Below are 18,838 nucleotides of genomic sequence, written 5' to 3' on the forward strand. Positions count from 1 at the left end.
CCTGTCTAGACAACGGTGGGGAAAATAGAAAGGGCCATAAGAATCACAGTGTCTATACAGAACCTTGCCTCTAAGAAACCACATTCGTTACAAGGGACTAATTCCCTGTCCCTGTGAAAGTGACAAGGCTACCTCTGATGGGAAATTACTGAATTAATTAAATCAAACCTGATTATTTTCCATGGTATTAACAACATAACAATGTTAGTCCACGTTTTTTTGCTTTTTGAAGTGTGACTTTAGTATGACAAAGAACCTAAGTCCTAACTACACACTGGAATTTATTATCACCTTGGAGTATAACACATGGTAGCCCCATTCCCCATTATGCCATACAATATAAGGTGAGTTCAATATAAACCCTGTTTGAAGGAAATTCGGTGTACACTTTTCCATTTTTATAATTCAATGACTTTAGACATCAGAGGACTTCACTACACCAGTGAAGTACCTAGAGGATGAAATATGCGCCAGATAAAACTAAGGTATAAAATCCACTTTGAATACCTGTGACTTGAAATGGTGTGTGTGATGGAGGTATATTTATAAGGTAAGGTACTCGAGAGTTGAAAGGTAAGGGAGCTTGCAGTTTTGAGCAGTTACTAGATGCTTAGTGCTAGACTCTTCTCTCATTTAGTCCTTACAACATCCTATAAAGGAGGTATGGTAATCCCCATTTTATGAGTAAGGAAATTCAGGCTCAAGTAGTAGGGTGTATCTGCCCAAGTTCACAGAGAAGGTGTAACATTCAAATTCAGTTATAGCTGATTCCAAAGCTGTACCTTTCCATCAGTACTATGGTATCCCTTGCTTAAGACTGCTAGTCTCACTAGAGATTTGACTTAGAATCTTCTAGAATAACGAGAGAGGCCAGCCATCATTCTGGGAGTCCTGAAGGGTAGAGAAAGAATCAAAGGGTTTTAGCTGTCTATGGTAAGAACATATTTTTAACAAAGTTCCACAGGATCCAGACATTTAACCAATTGATGAACTCTCCCCTGGAAAGTCCAGCCCTGATCTCTTTGAGAGAGACAAGCTTCCTCTAAATTATTTCATCTGATTAATTACTGTCATTTATAACTTTATTACTACTTCTCTCTCAGGTATTCCTTTGGAAAAGGTGTATCAATTCATTACACATTCTAATGTATTATCTATAGATTATAAGATAAAGTCAAGCATGTATCTGCTGATACTTTTTAAGCTGACCTGTCGTTATGCTTAGAAATGTTTCTTAATAGTTAGGCTTCCCTGCTGGCTCAGATGGTAAAGAATCTGCCTGCAATGCAGGAGACCTGTATTCCATCCCTGGTTTGGGAAGATCCCCTGGAGAAGGAAATGGCAACCCACTCCAGTATTCTTGCCTGGAGAATTCCACGGGAAAAGGTGCCTGGTGGGCTACAGTCCATGGGGTTGCAAAGAGTCAGACACGACTGAGGGACTGTCATTCACTCCCCTGGAAAGTAGTTGAACCTGACTATCCAAATTTGCTTCAGATTAAGAGTTATGGACTGAATAGAATCCAGGATTTAGCTGTTGTTGTCTCCTCAAGAAGCACCATGACCCTTGGCTAGAATATAGCAGGAAGATTCTTCCACATTCTTAAGAATATGGAGCCTGACCATACCCAAGTTTTCCCTACGAGTCAGCTCATTATAGCATATAGTTGTGTGCCTGCCAGTTCAGGAGGGATCAAACCTTCTCTTCCTTGATATTTTTGGACAAAATTACTGTAATCCTAACTCAAGTGTACGCTTGAGTACCTTCAATGAAACACACTAACACACACATGATTCTTTCACAAAGCAATTTCCATAGACTGGAATGAGCATTGAAGGTTACATTGTGAAGCTGCAGTAATGATTTTTTTGTAAAGATGATCACTAGTAATTTACTGATGATAGACTCACTTCAGCTTAAGAATATTGAACTGTGTCTATCTGTTAAATTATGATTAAATACTTAATAGGCAGAAAAGCATCTAATTTTATGTTCTATGCAATATCCTTATACATTATTAGTACCCAATAACGTAATTAAAATGCTTTGACACTCAAGTCATGTTACATGGTAATAATTACATCTTTTCCTTTATAAGTGATGAATTGCTTGAAGTTTTGTTTTGAGAAAAGATTTTTGTTTACCAAAAAGAGTTATAAAAATGGTTTCAATTGGCCAGCAGTTCTTAAGAAGCAAAGGTCTTGATTATAACAGCTCACATCTGTGTCTCAGCTTTCGTGATTGTTCTTGGCTAAGGTTTTCAAAAATAACAAGACCCCTGATATCTTCTGGTCTAGACTTAGAATCCCAGGCTTTCCCTTGACCTTCACTTTTCTATAGTAATTAAAGTGAAGCGAAATCTGTCTCCACTGTGTCAGCAATAACAGCCAGACTATGTCTTTGAACTTGAGTCTTTGTCTGCTTGACACCACGACAGACTATGGCTTCAAATACCTTGTTTGGTTGAGCATTTGATTGAGCAACCTGAGCATTCTCCATCTCCCCCTGACTCCATTTGCTTATTTAAGTAGCTATTTGGAGACATAACTTCAGTTTAAAAAATCCATGTAAAAATGAATAAAACTTGGAACAAAGTAATGGACTACCAGTGTGTAACATAACAACAAAGAATGCTTCCTTTAAAATGGTAAAATATCTCCACTTATGAGTGAATGGCTAACTATGGTAGAGACTACAGTGCCATCTTTTTTAGCTGTCTGACTTTTCTGTGACTTAATTTCTTCACCTAATGTCAATATTATAACACCTTATAAGATTGTCATGGAAATCAAAGGACATAAGAAATGTGAATTGTACTCTAGAAAACTGACAGGGATTTTAAGTTCATATACTTACTATCTCATTTTTTATTTCCCATTGATAAAACCCCTGCCCCTCTGGCCTTTTTTTCAGATCTTATATACTTGGATCTCCTTAAAACAATTAATCATTGATCATATGAATTTTAAGTCCATGATTTCAAACTGCAAAGCTGCCTCTAGAATCATGCTTCCTGACCATCTTCATTTCTTCAAGGTCTAAACCCTTTCTTTCATTTGAGTTTGACAATATATTTTTCTTTTGACCTGGATTTTGCAGAAATAAAACTGGCCAGGAAACTATTTTGTCAGACCTTCTATTTTTCTGATTTGACACTAGAGAAGCTTTCGTCTCAGGCAAATGTATAAATTCTCTGTACCTCAGGCCAAGTCTCAGCTCAAAGTTCCTCTTTATTATATGGGACTTATTATAATTGTGATCTGAACCCATTCTGTTCACCTACAGTATTTATTTATCTGTTTATCATTTATCTCCCTTCTTTGATATGTCTGTTCCACAAGAGAAGGGATACTGCTTGTCTTTTTCACCACAGTCCTCTGGGCCTAGAATACTTTCTGGACTGCAGTAGAGGCCCAATAAACTGTTGACTGACCAGATGAATGGCTATAAATAGAAAAGGTCACATTTGATATCACTAAAGCATTTTCTGTTTCCTTAAATAAAAACTTGACATTTTTTTCTAATCCCTCACAATAAAAATTTCATCAGCGAAGTCTTTAACAGTATTAATTCCTTGCTTCTGTCACTGTCTTTCTCAGGGCCTGAGGCTGAACCAAACATGACTGAGGTTTTCAAAAAATATTTTTTTAATATAATGTTAAAATATACTCACTAGGGGGAAGGCTCATAAAATTCAACTTCGGCCACAATCTGGACTATGGGTTGCCAAATGCTGCATAAATAAATCATCAAGTCATTTTGGCATCCTGGGGGCCAGAGGAATAGCTCCCTCAGTAGATTTAAAGAGATTATGATTCTGAAAGAAACAACAGCAAAGTGAGTGATTAAATGTGTCTTCTCATATTATTTTTCTAGAGTTCAGACAGGTTCCTTGAGGTGGTAATTGTCCATTTTACCAAGGGCAGAATTTTTTTTTTCTCTTTAATTGAAATCCCTTGTGGAGTGAAAGAATCCATTCCAATATCCACGGCAAAGGCCTCCACCTACTTTGCAACGATGGGTGCACTTGAAAGAGGAAAATACAACCCAGCAGTCAAAAGAGTGGGTTACAAGGACAGCTTGTGGTTATGTGTGTGTAGCCCAGATCCAGACAAGACAGAGCCCAAATGAGAGAATCATGGAGTGAAACACTGGAGAGAGATCTGTGTGATGCAGGGTGGGGTGGGGGCTGTTTGATGGCTAGCTTATGTATCAGCAGCCCAGGGAGGGTATCTAGACTAGAGCTCACCTATGCTTTTCTCTCTCTCTCTTTCTCACACACACGCACCGTGACCATCTGCTTCCTTGGTGCAGTCTCCCTGGCCAGTCCAATCCAGCTTGCTCAACTGCTCAATGCAATGGCCTTTGGAAATTTGCCAGAATGAAGAACACAATAAAAATGAGGTGATGTATCCACTTCCTATGGATTCTGAATCCTTCTCCTGACCTCAGAAAGGAAAAGGAAAACCAGCTCTGAGGTTTGCAGAAAGCTCTTTTTCATAAACATAAACTGTGTAACACTCAGGGCCGGGGGCGGGGGGCGGGGGGGGGGGGGCGGGGAATTGCTGCCTGTCTTTTCAGAAGAGATGATTAAGATGGTGCCCCTGCTGTAAGAAAGTACAAAGCCCAGCTCATTCAGAAGAACACCTCCAGATCTGATGTATGGGGTACCTGTGGGACACACAGTCATTCGCAGAAGCATCAAGCAGGCCCACTTGTAAACCCCCTGGATCTGAAGGCATGCCTGTGTGCACCGCCATACACACACATACTCAGCAATCTCCTTCTTGACAAACATCCCTTTTTTGCTGCTTTTCTTACATGTAAAACCATGGCCCCAAATTGAAAATCATGCTGTGTATTTACTAAAACCCAGGCCAGTTCAATTGTTACTCTCAGGAAGAAATTTCTTATCTGGCTACTATCTGTATCTGTCTTAGTCAATAGCTGATAGACCCTCCTTGGGTTATTAACCAGTTAGTTTTTCCCACATAGAAAGGGATTAGCTTCTAATATTACTCAGGGTGTCTGGATTTGCAGGTACCAGCTCCTCTCATTCTAGTTTAGTTTTCATTTAATCTTCAGATTTTTCCACTCCAGCTGTCAGCCAGCTTTTTATCTGTGGTTGCTGGTGGTGGTGGTTTTTGCCGGGGAGGTGAGTAACAACTCAATAACCAACGTAATGATGACAGAAGTGACCAGTTTTGCGTTAACCCGCATCTAGGCGCCAAGCTGCCAAAAGCCAGGAACAGTAAAATAGATTCCAGGCAGTTACAGGTTAAGGATCATTTGCATAAATTAGCAAATTTTGCAAATGAATTCATCTAGTGAGAAGTAAGACACGGGACACTGCATTTTAATAATTGACATTCCACATGAAATGCAATGTTCTTGAGGAGGAAATTGAGCTCCAGGTTGCTATTAGAGCCAGCGGAGCAGCACGAGTGGAAAGAAATGCCATCCCCCATTACGTGAGTTACTGCTCCTGCATAACAACTACCCGCATTCTGATGGACTTCTTTTAATAAAAGTGCTAGTGCGCGCTCACCGAGAGGAAGAATCGCGAGAATCTACTCATCAGCAGTATCGAACAGGAAATGAAAATAAAGAGTTCTGTAGGATGCGGCCAGTAACTCTTTACATTCTCTTTCCAAAGTCATCTTTCATTTTTCCATTTGGTTTGGCAACCGGTCCCCCCCCCCCCCACTTCCTTTCCAGTTTTATGAAACACTTAGGAGATTATTTAAAATATACAGAGTGTGGGTAAATATTTTTAATTATCCAGTTTGGAAGTTGTCTCTCATCCTGTTGCTTAAATTACAAATAAAGAGAAGTGGGCAGTTTTGCTGCCTCCTTCTGGCCTAGTTTGTTTAAGAACATGCCACATCACAAATATGGATGGGAATGCCAAATGAATGCCTTTCCTAAGGTGTTAGCCAGCCAGCCAAAGTCAGGGTATCCAGAATGTCAGAAGTACAAACTGCTCACATGTGCAGTCCAAGAGCTGGAAACAAGTCCACCCTTAATAAGTGTTTCCAGGCATAATTTATAATTAACATAAAATGAATTAAATCACTCCACTGGATAGACTTTTTTTCAAGTTCATGTAGAGTAAGTGTGCCCTATCAATTAATTCTCAGTGAACTGCAGCAGCCAATAAAATTTCTCCCAGACACTGGTAATAATCCAAGATATTGATGGAAGAGGTACCATTATTAATATGGGTATGAGCCTCAAATCATGTACAGAGAACAGAGTTCCTTCTGTGGAAAGGGGACACAATTATTGCTGGCTGCTTTGTTGTTCCTTCCAATTTGCTAAGCTTTCTGTCTGTTCTTACTTTTCACATTGATAGCCTTTTAATTTTGTCTGCACTAGATTTCCCTAGTGGAGCTGTCTGTTTTCACAGGATAGCTAATCTGAAAAAGTTAATACACATGAACAAATTAAACAGATTCAAATAGAAAGGATGGACTATATTGCCCATATAATTGAGACATTTTCAATGGCTTTTTACATGTTCACAACCACAAATAATATATATATATATATAACGAATGCAACTAGATCATCTGGCTGTGGAATTCAAACAGGCATCTTAATTGCTATTTGGGGGGAAGTTTTCTTTTCTTTTTTTTCTTTTTTCTGAATTAACCAATTAACTTTGGTACTATATAGATAAAGCCCCAAAGCCCGACGTGTCTTTGTTGATAACATGTAATTATAAAACAGAGGAACCTACGACCGTTTGATCTGTCACTTCTGAGCTGTGTTAAATGACACTTTCCTGATTCACCTTGCTCTTCCTAAACATTAACACCTGTTAACCATAAACGTTTATGATTTTATGTGCATCTTTCTTTCACCTAGGGAATACTCCTTGCTCTCAGGTTAAATAAGTTTGATAGCTGTAGAGGGCAATCTTTTGTCTGTGCCTTCCTCGGCGTGCTTACGGCAATATCAAATGAAGGGATCCTGACGAGCCTGTTGGCACGTGAGATGAGCGGCCGTGGCTCTTCTTCCAATAAAGGGTATGTTCAGACATGGCTTATTTATAGACCAATAAAGAGAAATTTCTACTGTTCTCTTCAGCAGGCTGAGGATAAATAGCTCTTCCATATCTAACATTTAATGTTCATTGACAAAAAACAGCTCCTCTGAATATGAAACCCCTTTCCTATGAAGGGGAGAAATCATTGACTATGAAACAATGGAGGGTCCAGATATAATCTTTCCCATTTTAAAGCTGTTTTATTGCATTTTGTTTTCCCTAAAAGAGGCATTGCAGACTTAATTTGGTTACTGGACGAAGCATCAACTCACGTGCTCTGAGAATTTTCTCTATAACCTGAGAGCGTAGGGCTCCACAGAATGGAATCGGAATAGCACCAAATGCCCTCTGATGAGGCTCTTACTGCTGGGTTGAGTATAGCAAACCCTTTCTGTTTTCACATTCTAGAGCGAGGAGCGGCATAAATTAGCCCTAATTTTTGCTTTTGTGATGAAGTAGCCATCTGCTCTGACAGTACGGTGACAGTGATATAGGAGTGAACACTCTGTGCTTGGTCTATTGCACAGAAAAGGACAAGAGGACATATTTTAAAATGTCAGGATCCATCAGAAACGTATTCAGGAAAGCTCACATTTATGAAAATAGATAGCATTGAAGATATGTCATGATGCAGATCTAACCATGGCTACTGGGCAGCTGAATTAAATTAAGCGCAAATCTGAATGTTTCCACTTAAAAATGTGTTATTCCTTTTCCTGCTGTGTTTGCCATGTCTGTAAAAAAAGATGCTTTATTATACTTCTTTTGGGATATTGTGTCACAAAGACTGTTGGCCTGCCTACCCCTCTACTTTGACACATGTATGTGGAGTTCTTAGACTGGACATGTATGATGAGTTTGGCTATTTCCAGTCAGTTATTAGTGAAAACTGTGTTCACTACTACATATGTGGTAAGGAAGATGTATCATTGGTGCGGAGACTATTGAGAAATCACAAGTGTGTGAACACAAGGTATATCAACAGACAGACTAGTGAGAGGTCTGTTTCCAATGGCCCCCTTTGGATTTATTCATCATCCGTTCATTCACTGAATATTGAATTCTAAGATGAAAATCTAATCATGCATTGTCCTGAAATGAAGCCCACAGTTTCTTGGCATGGACTCTGGAAGCAAATCTAGCCACTGTCCATTTCCCCAGCCTCACATCCCACTCCTCCTGCACCCTGAATATTCACTGGAAGGACTGATGCTGAAGCTGAAGCTCCAATACTTTGGCCACCTGAAGCAAAGAACTGACACATTTGAAAAGACCCTGATGCTGGGAAAGATTGAAGGCAGAAGGAGAGGGGGACCTCAGAGGATGAGATGGTTGGATGGCATCACCGACTCAATGGACATGAGTTTGAGTAAACTCTGGAGGGTGGTGATGGACAGGGAGGCCCGGCATGCTGCAGTGTATGGGGTTGCAGAGTCGGACATGAGTGAGTGACTGAACTGAATTGATGGAAGGCAACTCCCTTGAAGAGTTAGACAACTCACATTAGGACTTAGCATGAACAAGAAATAAACCTTTATTATGCTAAGTAACCGGGACTCCAGGGTTATATTTTCATCACATCAGAGCCCATGCTACCTTGACATAAACATTTCATTATCTCAGATGCCAACATACACAGACTATGGAAAGATATTTTAAAATTGATTGAGGTATTGATATAGGGAATCGTACCAACTAATGTCAGTTTTTATAGATTCAGTTCATCTTATCTGAATATACTGGAGACAAGGAGAACATCAATAACTAGCCTGAAAGCGTTCAATGCCGGCATATTATTTAAATTCATGTGAACTTTTATCACTGGAACTCTAGACAGGTTAAGAAGTTGGACTCACACCAAGAACACGTGCATTGCAGCAAATCATTTTGAAGACTCAATAGAAGCTTTAAATATAGGTTATGTAAAAATGAAACCTTTTATATCTAAATTTGATTTAAGCCCAGCAGTTCAAAGAAGATTTAGGGTACAATTTGTCTGATGGAACTGCTTGAGGCACAGATCTATTCAGTTTTGGAAAATACATTACATATTGAAGAGACTGCTTTCCTTTCTATGGTGGATATATAATCTACATTTAGCCACTCATCATCAAATTTTTCATCTTTGGAACGTTGAGCTTGAATATCTTCTCTTTGTTGCCCACTATTGATTGCTTACAATTTACCTGCCTTCCGCACATCAGCCTTAAAATATTGAACCAACAAGACAGAAGTAGTTACAGTTTTCAGAATGTTTCTTTGCCTTCTGTGTGTGTGTGTGTGTTTTAAACAGAGTAAACTCCTAAAAATGTTTTTTAAAAATTAAGTAGTTGTTGTGTGTTGGGAAGATGGAATGAAGATGGGATGGGAAAGGAGGAGGGATTCTATCAGAAAATCTAAAGGTTTGTTATTGTAATTAAACATTAAATTTGGCTCTGAGTTTCTTAGTAGTCAAAGTAAGGGGGCAATCTGGTAAGTTTTATAGTTTTGTTTCAATTTCGACAAACATGATATTAACAGCAAGAGTTACTGGTTGGTTATTTAAAAATATATATGTTAATGATCTAATTTTGAGTAGCACTGCTTGCTTCCCAGGTGGTGCTAGTGGTAAAGAACCTGCCTGCCAATGCAAGAGACGTAAGAGTCACAGGTTTGAGCCCTGGATTGGGAAGATCCCCTGGAGGAAGGCACAGCCACCCACTCCAGTATTCTTGCCTGGAGAATCCACATGGACAGAGGAGCCTGGTGGACTGTAATGCATAGGGTTGCAAAGAGTCAGACAGGACTGAAGCAACTTAGCACACACGCACATATCCTGCTGAACCAGAGGAGGTTGTTACAAGTTTTATCTCCATGAAACTAAATTAATCTGCCAGTTGAGTGAAATTAGCTTTGAAATTCTTTTTAAATGCTAAAATGAAGAAAATCTATCTGAGAAGTAGAGAAACCAATCTAGTAGAATAGAGAATCCACCATTCACAATGATAGATAAAGATTTTTTCTGGACTGTTTTTCCACTGAAGTCAAGCAACGGTTGTTGGCAGATTCCATCAAGAGAGAGTTCTCCAGGGTCTACAATTAGGTAACAATCACTGAAATACTGGGGGAAATAGCTCACTCTGATGTTAAAGGGAATGTTTCCCTACATGGGCGATTAAATCCCAAAGTCTTTATTGACCAAGTTGGATGCTGCTGCAAGCTGTTCAAATATATTTTTCATAAAGAAAGTTGCTGCAAAGAGACAGCACATTTCTTTGTGTTGTCTTTGTGGTTTCCGCTGAGGCCATCTTATTTAACTTTGTTGGCTGCTGTGGGCTTCCTGGTAGTATTTGCAAATCCAGGAGAAGCTAAGCTACCCAGTCACCAAACCCAGAGCAGGCAGTGTCTATTTCAACTCTATTATTCCCCATATATAATTATCAGGGGTGCCCAGACCAAGAGTTGGATCACAGATGATCACCTACAAAGTTGCATCTTTGCCCCATCCTAAACTACAGACCAGGTTTTACCACTGCAGAACATTCTCAGCTCTGACTGGGCAGTGTACTCCATGGGTTCCAAAGTCCAGGAAGTCAGTACACCTGTCTTTGAGCTTGAGTTGATGCCAGTGCCAGCTTTATTCACACCCCATAGAGACTGTTGACAGTAAGAAGCTGACTGGCTTTAGAGACCCTTTCTGAGCAAACTTGCTTTGTGAGTTTATGAAAAGTGATCCACCCAGGGATCTGCCTGGTGCCATTACTGTGTAGTCATCTTTGGCTCCTCCTCTCTCTATAGCTCACCTGGAGCAGAATGTGGAGTGGAGACCATAGGAAATGTAGGTGAGTCTTAGGCTCAGTTCTCTGAGAAAGAGAGTCAGAAATATCAGTTTGCATGGAGAGGGCTCATTGGTGAGAGTTCTTGAGAGCCATGCCCGTAAGGGAGTCGGGGGAGGAGGATTGGGCAGAAGGGGAGGTTGTGTGTGATGGGGTTGCAACCGGAGTCTCTGATGAGCCTACAGGGAGATCTGGAGCTGGGACGGCCATATTGAGGCAAGGATGCTGGGCTTTGTATCACTTCTGTCCAGACATTAGATGGCAGTTGTCCCTGAGGAAGACAGGTAACCTTGGGTGAGGCAAGTTTCCTTTGGTCAGGGCAGTTCCTGAGGAGAGTCTCAGCCACGAGCTGGCAGCAGACAGCACTCCTGGCGACCGTGGGAAATGACATCATGGTCCAAAAGGAGGGATCCAGATGGCACACCACACCATTTACTACACCCTCCTAGCAGACCTATAGTAAAGCATCCTAGCACTTTCTTATGGACAATCAGCTTCAGAAATATTAAATGGAACGATACATGTATGGGAGAAAATGAGCACTTGAATCTTGATCCAAACTTTTACAAGGATAGGAAATGGCAACCCACTCCAGTATTCTTGCCTGGAGAATCCCATGGACTGAGGAGCCTGGTGTGCTGCAGTCCACGGGGTCACAAAGAGTCGGACACGACTGAGTGGCTTTACTTACTTATACAATAAAAGGCTAGTTGTTATTCTTAAATTTGTTTTGCAGAAGTATAGTTGATTGACAATGTTGTGCTAATTTCTACTGAACAGCCAAGTGATTCAGATATATATATATATATGTACATTCTTTTCATATTCTTTCCCAATATGGTTTATCATAGGGTATTGACTATAATTCTCTGTGTTATACAGCAGGTCCTTGTCGTTTATCCATTCTCTATAAGTGTAGTCCCTCAGTTGTGTCTGACTCTTTGCAACCCCATAGACTGCAGCCCGCCAGATTCTTCTGTCCATGAGGATTCTCCAGGCAAGAAAACTGGAGTGGGTTGCCATGCCATTCTCCAGGGGATCTTCTCATCCCAGGGATCAAACCCAGGTCTCCTGCATTGCAGGCAGATTCTTTACTGACAGCCACCAGGGAAGGGAGGTAAGTAAAATGACTCCGTGATTCCATAAGCTATTAGAGCAATTTTTTTGTGTTTTTTAATGGTGGTGGTGAGGAAGCAGGGGCAGATTTTACTTACGTGAGCTAGTAATAGTCTAGCCATCTAAGGCCCACCCACTAGAATTGTTCCAACTTGTAGTGGAACACTGAATTGGTCTTTTTTCCGACCCAACTTGCCCTTTAACGTCTCTGAGGGAGGCACACTCACAGCCTGTGGTTATCAGATTCCCAGCAACGATTTCATAGCTTGGGCTTTCTTTCAGAAGGCTACCAGACCCAAATTTCCCTTGTAAAGAAACACTGTAAGGACAGAGTCCAAGGGAACCCTTGCCACTGATAGTCTAAACCTGAATGACTTCTCAAGGTCAGTTCAAGTCTTATACTTCATTTAAATAAATAGATACACTTACACATCATTAGAAATTCAGAAAATACGTAATGACAGAAATAAATAATTAAAAATTATCTCTAATCCCACCACTGCTAACATAGTAAAATACAGTCATCCTTTTCCCCTCCCCACATGCAAGTCCTATTTTTAGAAATTAATTTTACTATGAAAACATACAGCTCTGGATTCAAATCCTAGTTCCATCACTTATTCATGGTGTGGCCTCCAGTAATTTACTATTGATTTGTTTGTTCATGTATAAAATGGGAATAATTATACTCACCTCATGGAATTTTGTTAGGCTTTAAAACAAGGTGATGTCTAAAACCATCTACTTCCACTGCCTGGTGCAGAACAAACATTCAATAAATGTTATATCCTTTACTTCCCCACCAGAGGGGCTGAATTGGAAAAACCACATAGGAACCAACTTTAAGAACTGAGTTATGATCTGAGAAGAGCATCCTTAAAAAAACCTCAAGCTTCATTGCTTAAATTAAGCCCAAACTTTTTCGCTCTATTAGGAGGCAATGCACAATTTGATTCAGATATGTAACATGAGGCTCTGTAATTAAACATATATATCCTGAAATTAATTTTATATTCACTTTTATAATACAGTACACTTATATAGAATAACACATGGCTCTTGATTAAACAGCAGACTGCCATTCAATCAAACAGCTCAAGATAGACCATAAAACGTGGAAATGCAGCATCAGCACCAAAATATGGTTATGGGATTTTAATATTCACTTCCACACTCTTACCTAGGTAGCATAAAAATGAATGTTTCAGAGAGAAAATGTTAAAAAAAAAAAAGGTTAAGCACTAAGTGCATTACATTTGTGCTTAAGCACTATTGGGTCATCTGGATTTATTGTAAATAAGACAAGAGAAATTTGGAGATTTGTCTTTCAAAGTAAAGTTAATTAGGACCAATATAATTTTGGTTTAAAAATTTCAATTATGGAAATAAAAAACTTTTAAGGCTATTTGAGTTTATTATTTTCTATATTTTAAGTTTATTTTCAAAATAAAATCTACTGAACTGTGCACATACTATGATGGAAACATTTTGTAAATCTCAGCTTTACATAATCCAAATTCTTACATAGTTGAGGGAGGAGGGAAAGGATACATCAGATCCATAGATGATTCCTCAAAATCTTGTTTCACTCTTTAAAGTGATTTCCTTCCCTTCTGCAAATCTGTATCTGAGCAGTAAAAAAGACAGCAAAACTGGCCATCTGAGTTTCATTTTACTCTCCTTCCCATGTTGGAAGACTTTTTAAGTAGGGAAAACCTATACTCACATTCAGCTGCTCCCTGTTCCTTACCCAAAGCTCATTTACTCTCAATCTGATCCTGCTCAACGAAGACCTAGCTAAAACAATATGGACTTTTAGTAAGCTGCTTGTTGAAGTATGCCGTGTTGTGAGATAATCCTCTGGTGGGTGAGGGGAGGGTCCTCATATTTCTCCCTGTCTTATGTAGAGAGGGACCAATAACTTTCATGTGCATCTTTTCAAGGATGATTATGAAGAGAACAGTCTTGCAAAACAGTGTCTCCCTCCCAAGCGGAGGACAGGCTTGTGTACTGTCTACTGTGATGAAGACCCTGTCTCCCTCCATGGCAGGGCAAGTTTGCGGGTCTCCATTATGGAAGGTTGGGCTTTCTAAGCTCAGGGTTCCTCAGTGGACACAAGCCCGTTGCCTGTGCAGCATCCATCTGAGCTTCCCCTGTGTAACTCTGAGGTGGGAAGCAAACATGGCTCATCCTGCTGACCACACTGTGAGGCATCAGTTCTTTTGTCTCTGACCCAAGAATACCATGTCTCCTGCCAGTGTCCCCAAACCATGGCAGGCTTGCGACGAAGGTAAATTCCAGACTCTTCAGAGTTCTTGACATGACGCATGAAAAAGATGCTAAGTTGTTCTCAGTTGTGTTTGACTCTTTGCGACCCCATGGACTGTAGCCCGCCAGGCTCCTCTGTCAATGGAGTTCTCCAGCCAAGAATACCGGAGTGGGTAGCCATTTCCTTCTCCATCAAAAGGATGAACAAATCCTAAACGTACAGATGGGTAAGTTTTTACAAAGTGAACACATTTACCACATTCACATAAATAAAACCCAAGAAATAAGGTACAAGAATCCCACAATTCCCCTCATGCTCCTGACCAGTCGCAGTCCCTCCACAGGTAACCACTATCCTAACTTCTCACACCAGATGTTAGTTCTGCCTTTCTTGAACTTTGTACAAATGGAATCATACAGTGTGTATTCTTCTGTGTGGCTTATTCTGCTCAATATTATGTCTGTGAAGCTTACTCATGTTTTTGCATATCGTTTTAGGTTTCATCATCATTACTGAATGATACTCCATCATGTGAATGTATCAGACTTCCTGAATTCCATATCTTCTTTTGAACTCCCACAATCTTTAATTAGTAATTTTCCTGCTCAACTCACCACTTAATATCTTGCATTTTAGTTATTAAAGCATACTTATTAAAAAATAAAGCATACTTATTATTTCCTGTCCTAGGCTATTCACTCCTTGAAAACTTAAGCCTCAGGAGAACCTGAGCATTGCATTCATTTATTCAATTATTCTAGAAGCATTCGAGAGAGGGCTGCTGTGTCTGAAGTATGTTGGAGCTAGCATTGTCCTCATTCACATAGCAAGTGCTAGATAATATTTGGTGAGTGACTGAGTGGGGAACAGCAGAAAGCAAAGTGAAAAAAGGCCACAAGGAAATGTTAAAAGAAATTTGTCTTGACTAATATAGATTGTATATTACATGAGGAATGAGACTGATGTTTAACAAAAATCCAAGGACTTGTACAGCAAAGTGTCTAGTAAACTTTTCACATGATTATCCTATGGGCATCTTAACAAAGAAAACTTGTGATTTACACATCCCCAGATTTGTTCATTCACATATCTTTCCCATCTCATAAAAATGCACGGCTATCCATTCAGTTGCTCAAGCCAAATATGTTAGCATCATTTTCTCCCTTATTCCCCAAATCCAGCCAAATTAATCAGTCGTGTGGACTCCAACTCTAATGCATATTCCAAATCTGGACTTGTGTCCATCTCTACTGATGTTTAGTACCGAATCATTTATCTGCTTCTCATTTGCCCAAGCCACATAGATACCACATCCTCTGGAAACATAAATCAGGTCATATTACACCCTTGCTTAAAACCCTCTGATAGTATCTCATTGCCCTTAGAATAAAATATAAACTCTTTACTTCAGTTGTTAAAGCATATTCTTAACTGTGACTTTATCTTGTCCTCATCTGTTCAGTTCCAGCCACCTGGCCTTTTATCCCTAGCTTGTTTTGCCTCATGAACTTGGCTGAGGTGAGTTTAAAGGGAACAGGTAAAATAAGCACATTGATGATTTAGGATCTTTCTAAAGAGTGAGACCATATTGGACTCAGGAATGAAATCAAGTTCCTCAGCTTTCATTAGTTTCTTTTCCTTCTACGGTAGGCTCCAAGAGTGCGTGCGCAATGAGCATGAGAACCAAGTCCAAATTTAAAGGTGCCTTAGAACATACTAGAGCATCAGCTTAGTTCAGTTCTGTCGCTCAGTCGTGTCCGACTCTTTGCGACCCCATGAACCGCAGCATGCCAGGCCTCCCTGTCCATCACCAACTCCCGGAGTTCACTCAGACTCATGTCCATCGAGTCGGTGATGCCATCCAGCCATCTCATCGTCTGTTGTCCCCTTCTCCTCCTGCCCCCAATCCCTCCCAGCATCAGTCTTTTCCAATGAGTCAACTCTTCGCGTGAGACGGCCAAAGTACTGGAGCTTCAGCTTTAGCATCATTCCTTCCAAAGAAATCCCAGGGCTGATCTCCTTCAGAATGGACTGGTTGGATCTCCTACTAGAAATTAAATAGCTGGTTTTCCCCAGGACCTTCCTTGTCATGTTTGAATCAGTCATTGAGCTGCATTCACAGGTTATTATTCATAGCATGTCTAGTACCATGATGACCTTTCAGATCTTATTAGCTTAGTTAAGGTTGGTAGAATCACAATTACATTGATTTCTAAAGGGCGGTGTATTTGAGAGCATGCTTAGGTGATGTTTACCAAATGGAGTTGATGGAGTAAACAGCTAAAGAGTTAAGAATGCGTCAGAGTTAGCCAGATGACAAAGGCAAATCTTATTTAAGAAGAATTACATTTGTGTTACCCATAAAACTGAACTTTATCTTGGAAATTCTCTTTTGTATCCAATCAGTGTATGGATGGGGTCAGAGTAGGAATAACATCTAATCTCTCAAGATCACTGCTTGACCATGGAGGATATTGCCTATTTTTTCCCAGTACAGAAACCTGAGAAATTCCAGTGTGTGACTGTAGTGTAGCCTCTGCTTAACTCTTGATGGATATTCAATAAGTATTAAATGATGTCACTTGGATAGAAAAGTCTCTGACAATGTGGGAAGACAACCCATTAATGTTCATTATTACAGGATTTTCATCTGAACACGTGTCATCTTGACTTGGCCAATATATTTTACTTGGTTGGACATTTGAATTGGTGTTGGCACGTGTGATACACTCTTAGATCTGAGCAGCCTCTGATTTACACGTGGCCAGACAACCTCTCTACAGGAAGCCAACAGACCCATGGCTAAGGGTCCAGGTGTTGGAGACAAATATACCTGGGTTTGAATCTTGGCTCCATTCCTTCCTGGTCTCAGGATTTTGGGGAAAGCATTTAACTTGGCTGCATTTCAGATTCTCCATCTATAACCTGAGAATGAATGATAAGGTCTACATTGTGGAAGTCGTGTGAGGATTCTGTGAAGGGAAGTCATATAGAGAGGTGAAAGGGCTATTGCTGTTGCAAGTGCTGCCTCTCCCCACTCCACTGGGTAGCCTGACTGCCGCAGAGTTTCCTGTTCCCTGAGCACTGCCAACCCCCCTGAGCCTCCGCCATTAGCATCGACCCTTGGGGAACTGCCTGGCATCCGTGCTGGCCCACTGGGCACATCTGAGGTCACGTCCCAGCTAGTCTCACCTCAGCCGTGTCTCTGTGGACAGCTGGCCCTTCCCAGCCTTTCTCCTCCTTCCTTCCTCCCATCTCCCCTCCTCCTGAGTCAGTGGTGGGGTGCCAGGAAAAGGACATGCAGGTCAGAGGCAATTTTGGGTGAAGCACCATCTCAACCGGACAATAACAACTGTAGTGGTTCTGATCTCTTGCATGTCTGTGTCTCTACACCTCCTCCTGGCAGCCTCTGGTTTCATCTCCTTTCCCTGCACCTTCTCCCAGCAATTGCAGAGGCCCAGTGCCACAGCTCACATGAACGAGGCTCTCAATCAGAAATATTATTAACCAGCAGGGCTAAGCAGTCATGGAAGAGGTAGTTCTGCAGAATGTAGAAAGCCCTGCAGGCCAACAGTCAGTCCTTCATTTGCTGGACTCTGGGGAAAATCCCGGAGCGGCCCCCAGGAAAGGACAGAGCATGGAAGTGGCGGGCAGGCGGCCTTCTGACAATGGCCCACTCAGGGGGCTTTGGCAGTGGCTGTTTACACAGAAATACTTTAGCTGTTAGACTGTCCCTGTGTGTACCAGCTACACATCAGGCCCGATCCTAGCCATCTTCATTTTCAAAACAAGTTACCCTTTCCTTTTTCTTCTTTCCCCTTTTCTCCCTTTCCCTTCTTGTCTCTTGTCCAATTTTTCTTCTGATAAATGTCAAATAATGTACACTGAGGGGGCAAAATATCCACTTCCTCCTGCAAAGAAGCCAAGTGGAACCTGGGCTCTGGAGATTTGAGGCAAGTCTGTGTTCATTTCCTAGGGCGGCTGTAACAAAGTACTGCCATGCAGTGACTTAAAACAATAGAAACGATTGTCTCCCGGCTCTGGAAGCGGGAAGTATGAAATCAAAGTACCGGCAGGACCACATGCCCTCTGAAACTGTGGAGAAGGGGACCGTTCCTTGCCTCTTCCAGCTTCTGATAGTCTCAGACATTCCTTGGCTCACGGCAATGTAATCTCTCCTCCATCTTCACATCGTGTTTTTCCTGTGCCTTTTCACATATCTTCTCTCTGTTTCTGTCTGTGTCCAAAGTTCTTCATGTCATAGGGACACTAGTCTTACTATGTTAGGGCATACCCTCATGACCTCATCTTACGTCGCTTAGATCTGCAAAGACCCTGTTTCCAGAATAGGGTGACCTTTCTCACACCGAAGTTTAGCACTTCAACATCTTTTTTTGAGGGCATATAACTCAACCCATAGGAGGTAGCCCCCACTAGGTAGTTCACTGGCAAAAATTCATGAGATTGTCCTTGTGCAAACGGCTTGATTTAAAAACTAAGAGCCTTAACTCTCCTCTCAAACACAGATCACGCCGGGCTAAGGACATTTGCTTAATTTCTGACAGCAGTGATGCTCACTGAGCTTCA

The 18,838-nt window shown here is 40.9% G+C and overlaps 1 long non-coding RNA gene across 2 annotated transcripts in view; it reads right to left on the reverse strand.

Annotated features, from left to right (window-relative positions):
* Window positions 1-18,838, reverse strand: part of LOC138433836 (uncharacterized) — a 151,691-nt gene that overhangs the window by 30,000 nt on the left and 102,853 nt on the right. Inside the window, exon 5 of one of the 2 annotated variants that reach the window (XR_011254483.1) lies at window positions 12,026-14,461. The exons of the other annotated variant lie outside the window; for it this stretch is intronic. This is a non-coding gene — a long non-coding RNA (uncharacterized lncRNA). Of the gene's footprint in view, window positions 1-12,025; window positions 14,462-18,838 lie in introns of those variants that run through there. 2 annotated transcript variants of the gene reach the window in all.

Source organism: Ovis canadensis, chromosome 2 (genome assembly GCF_042477335.2).
Source record: "Ovis canadensis isolate MfBH-ARS-UI-01 breed Bighorn chromosome 2, ARS-UI_OviCan_v2, whole genome shotgun sequence".
Classification (NCBI taxonomy): Eukaryota; Metazoa; Chordata; class Mammalia; order Artiodactyla; family Bovidae; genus Ovis; species Ovis canadensis.